This window comes from Chrysochloris asiatica, unplaced genomic scaffold (genome assembly GCF_000296735.1).
Source record: "Chrysochloris asiatica unplaced genomic scaffold, ChrAsi1.0 scaffold00056, whole genome shotgun sequence".
Lineage (NCBI taxonomy): Eukaryota > Metazoa > Chordata > Mammalia > Afrosoricida > Chrysochloridae > Chrysochloris > Chrysochloris asiatica.
This window is the reverse complement of record NW_006408574.1, coordinates 8,298,978-8,304,477: the sequence shown is the minus strand read 5'-3', so window position 1 is coordinate 8,304,477 and position 5,500 is coordinate 8,298,978.

The window sequence follows — 5,500 nt, the reverse complement described above, 5'->3', positions numbered from 1 at the left end:
TTATTATATATGCCTGAGTGGGTTTTTTTGTTTGTGTGTTTTCTTTAAAAAAAGCTAAAGTGGATAAAGAGAAATACTTTTAACTCATGGTATATGGAGGGGATTATAATCAATGTAATGAAACAAGATATGTGAATGGTTGAATGTGAAACTGATGATGTGCCCTGTAAACTTTCACTCAATCCACAATAAAAACCTTAAATGAAAAAAACAACAAAAAAAAAGCTTTCAAAGGGTTTGGTCCTTTTGGTATGACAAGATCTTGAACATAGTTAATGAATGTGAATCTATTGAACCCCTTCAAGTTGAGTATTTTTGAGTCCTGGGGTGGCACTGTGGGTTAATGTGCTGGACCACAAAGAGAGTTTGAACAGCAAGGTCGGTGGTTCAAACTCACCAGTCACTCCTCGGAAACCCTATACAGGGTCGCTATGAATTGGAATCGTCTCCACAGCACTTCACAACACAGCTGAATGTTTTGGTTTGCTATCTGAGCATCATTTTATCCCTCAAAGTTGAAAATGGATGTAATATTCTACATTGGAATAAGGATCCCTAACTCAGCAAGTAGAGATGAATATTGATTTCATCAGCTTTCTAACCTGTGTATTCTGGAGGGAAGGGATGATTGATTGTATTCTTAATTATCATTTCTGTTTTAAGTCAAAATATGATTTAGAGGGAATCATCAAATAATAAGAAGGCTGATCCTGAAAACAGGTGGCTGCCTGCCACACCTCTCTCTATCCCCAGACAGATCTCCACAAGCAATCACTTTAAACTCTCTCTTATTATTTACATGTTGTTGTTGTGAAGTGCCGTCAAGTCGGTTCTGACCCACAATAACCCTGTATAAGAATTCCAAGGAGCGAGGAGCGACTAGTGAGCTTGAACCGCCGACTGCAGTTCAAACCAACTTTGCAGTCCAATGCATTAATCCACAGTACACTCTCTGGTTGAGAAGTTAGCTCTCCTACAGAACATCTGAAAGGAGCTCTGGTAGCGTAGTGGTTACGAATTGGGCTGTGAATCACAAGGACAGCAGTTCGAAACACCAGCTGTTCCGCGGGAGAAAGATGAGGATTTCTGCTCCTGTAAAGATTTACAGCCTCAGAAACCCTGTACAGGGTCCCTGTGAGCCGGAACTGACTCCATAGCACATAACAACAACAACAGAACATCTGGAGTCCTGGTGTGGGGTTGTGGTCTAATGCACCAGACTGCAAAGCCATTTGAACTGCACGGTCAGTGGTTCAAGCTCATCAGCTGCTCCTTGGAAACCCTACACAGGGTCGCTATGGGTCGGAATCGACTTGACAACACTTAACAACAACAACAACAGAACATCTGCTTATCAATGCATTCCCCCCACCTCCACCCAACACACACACACCCTCCTCTCACTAAATCTGTGTTGTTATTTTTATTAGGTACTTGGAGTTGGCTATAAGTTGCAACTCATAGTGACCCCAGTGTAACAGAAGGAAACACTGCCCGGTCCAATCCTCATGATCGTTGGCAGGTTTGAGCTCATAGGTGTGCGTTATATCAACGGGATTCAAAAAGTTCACTGAAAAGATGGTGGGATTTCCCCACAAACTTTTTGAAGCCCCTCGTATCCATGTTGTTGAGTTCCGACTCATAACGACCCTGTAAAGAGTTTCCAAGGAGCAGCTGGTGAGCTTGAACAGCCAACCTTGTAGTTCAAACCAACCTTGCAGTCCAGCACATTAGCCACAATGCTTCTCAATTTATTAAGGAGGGCTGGTGACGCAGTACTCAGAGACTAATTGAAAGGTTAGTGGTTCGAAGCCCATCACCACTCTACGGGCAAACGCTGCGGCTGCCTGCTTCTGTAAAGATGATTGTCCTGTGTGGTGATTATGGCTTGGAGTTGACTTGATGGCAACATGTGTGACTTTTTTAATTTGGTTTATTTTCAACTTATCACTAAACCCTCGGGCCAGATGCATTTCAGAATTCAGAATTTTGAGCACTTTAGAAAGGATCCTACGCCATATGTGACTTAATGCTGCCAGTGGGATCTGAAGGGATACTCCATGGTGTTGGTGTTGGATGGTGTCCAGTCGGTTCCAAGTCACAGCGCCCCCTATCGATGTGCCACAGAAGGAAACTCCGCTTGGTTCTGCGCTCTCCTCACAATGGCTGTGCTAGATAGAGCTTCTTGATGATACTCATAATGATTATGTTATATTTCTGTAATAAAACGTATGCATATCGAGGAAACTACTAATAGACTCCCACCGTTTATCTGTCAGTGTGTCCAACTGTGGTGGCTTACATGTTGCTGTGATGCTGGGAATTGTGACGACAGTATTGTAAATATCAACAGGGTCACCCATGGTGGACAGGTTTCAGTGGTGCTTCCAGACTGAGACAGATTTTGAAGAATGAGACATGGGCAGCTTCTAAAACGTTTGTTGTTGTTGTCAGGTGCCATGGAGTTGGAACCGACTCATAGTGACCCCATGCACAGCAGAACAAAACAATGTCCGATTCTGGGCCAACCTCACTACCGCTGCCACACTTGAGTCCATCAATGATGTCACCTGGCTGATCCATCTCGTTGGGGGTCTTCCTCTTTTTCTCTGACCCTCCCTCCACCTTACCCAGCATGACATCCTTCTCCAGCAACTGTTCTCTCCGGACAATGTGTCCAAAGTATGAGAGACGAAGCCTAGCCATCTTGGCCTCCAAGGCTAAAACGTTAGCCACTGAAAACCTTATGAATAGCAGTGGAATAGTGTCGGTTTATAGTGCCGGAAGATGAGCCCCTCAGGTTGGAAGGCAGTCGAGTTATGACTGAGGAAACGCTAACTCCTCAACTTAAAGAGTCGGCCTTGAGGATGTGAATGGAGCAAAATTTTGGGGACCTTCATTTGCTGATAGGACATAACTCAGATTTAGAAGAAATAGTTGCAAACATCCATAAATAATCAGAATGTGGAACGTATAAAGTATGAATCTAGGAAAATTGGAAATCTTCAAAAATGAAATGGAAACATAAAGATCCATATATTAGACATTAGTGATTTGAAATGGACAGGTATTGGCCACTGTGAATTGCACAATCATAGTTTACTATGCCAGGAGTGACAAACTGAAGAGACATGCTAGTGCATTTATCATCACAAAGACTATTTCAGGTACAACAGTGTCTGTGATAAGATAATATTCATACACGTACAGAAAGACTAGTTAATATGGCTATTATTCAAATTTGTGTTTGGCACTGTGGGCTAATGCACTGGACTGCAAGTTCAGTTTAAATCACAAGGTTGCCAGTTCAAATTCACCAGCTGGTCCTCGAAAACCCTATATACAAGGTCGTTATGAGCTGAAACTGATTCGATGACACTTAACAACAGCAACAAAATAAGCCAAGAATGAAGAAATTAAAGAGTTCTACTAGCTTCTTCCTGGTGTGGCGCTGTGGGTTAAGGTGTTGGACTGCAAAATCGGTTTGAACTGCAAAGTTGATGGTTCAAGCTCACCAGTCACTCCTAAGAAACCCAACAAAGGGTCACTATGAGTCAGAACCGACTCAATGGTACTTAACAACAACAACACCACTAGCTTCTTCAAGGAGCACTAGTGGCACTGTAGGGTTAGCACTGGACTGCTAGCCACAGGTCGATGTCTCGAGCCGAACAGTTGCTCCATCAAGAGACCCAGTGGGTTCAACTTCCACAGTTTATCCAGAATTGGACCAATCCTGATGCCATTGGATTTGACTGGGATTTGAACATCCTCCTGTCTCAATTTATGAACCTAATTGTCATTTCTGCAGACCAAGAAGTGTCCTGCTTGCTAAACAAGTTATGAAGACTAACTATAACGCCAACGTTCATGCCTGCTGCCACCAAGTCCATTTCACCTTATAGCATTCGTGTGTACCAAACAGAATTGCTCCATAGGGTTTTTTTTGACATAATCTTTCTTTTTCAATGTTATTGCTGTTGAGAATATACACAGCAAAACATACACCAGGTCAACAGTTTCTACATGTACCTATCAGGGACACTGATGATAGTCTTTGAGTTGTATGACCATTCTCACTCTCCTTTTCAGAATGTTCCTTGTCAATCAGGACTAAGGTGAGCCTGATCCAAGCCATGGTATTTTCAATAACCTCATGTGCATGCGAAAGTTGGACAGTAAATAAGGAAGACTGTAGAAGAATTGATGCTTTTGAGTTATGGTGTTGGAGGAGAATACTGAAAGTGCCATGGGCTTCCCATAGAACCAACAGATCCATGTTGGAAGAAGTGCAGCCAGAGTGTTCCTTGGAGGCCAGGATGGCCACACTTCATCTCTCATACTTCAGATATATTGTCAGAAGGGACCAGTCACTGGAGAAGGATATCATGTTTGGTAAGGTGGAGGGTCAGAGAAAAAGAGGAAGACACCAAGTGAGATGGATTGGCAAAGTGGCAGTGTCAATGGGCTAAAGTGTGGCAACAATTGTGAGGTTGGCCCAGGACTGGGCAGTGTTTCGTTTTGCTGTGCATAGGGTTGCTGAGTCAGTGCCGACTCGATTGCACCTAACAACAACAACATGTCTCAACTGGAGTCCTGCTGTGGTACTGTGCATTAATGAGCTGGATCGCAAAGCTGGTTTGAACCATCAGCTCTGTGGTTCAAGCACCCCAGCTGCTCCTTGGAAACCCTATGTAGGGTTGCTATGGGTCGGAACTGACTCAGCAGCACTTAGCAACAACAACAAATCTCAGCGAGGTGATTGTGTCCATTCTCAGTGTAGCCAAGTCCTCCGCTTGTTCACAAGCTTCTTCCTTGGCTGACCCCATTTCCTGCAGCTGAGCTTGGTCTGCCCCAGTCACAGAGCCTTCTGCTTGTTCCTCAGATACCACACTGCTCACACCTGCCCCAGGGCCCCAGCCTTAGCTGATCCAGCTACCTTCACTGCCATACAGACTTTGCTCCAAGCCCACCTTCTCTTGGAGACCATCCCTGACCATCCTACTGAAAATCACAAGCGTCCCACTCTGGGCCCCTCTCTCCTGCTCTGGGCTTTTTCTTTAGCACTCACTACCGTCTTTGGGAAGGCCCCCAACGAGATGGGCTGACGCAACGTCAGCAACACTGGCCTCCAGCGTACTATAGCGTCACAGAACACAACACACCACAGCAGAGTGCATCACAACAAATACTATAGCATAGCATAGCGTCACAGAACACAACACAACACAGCGTATCACAACACATACTATAGCATAGCATAGCGTCACAGAACACAACACAACACAGTGCATCACAACACATACTATAGCATAGCATAGTGTTACAGAACACAACACAACACAATACAGCGCATCACAACACATACTATAGCGTAACATAGCAGTGTCACAGAACACAACACAACACAGTGCATCACAACACATACTATAGCATAGCATAGCGTCATAGAACACAACACAACACAGCGTATCACAACACATACTATAGCATAGCATAG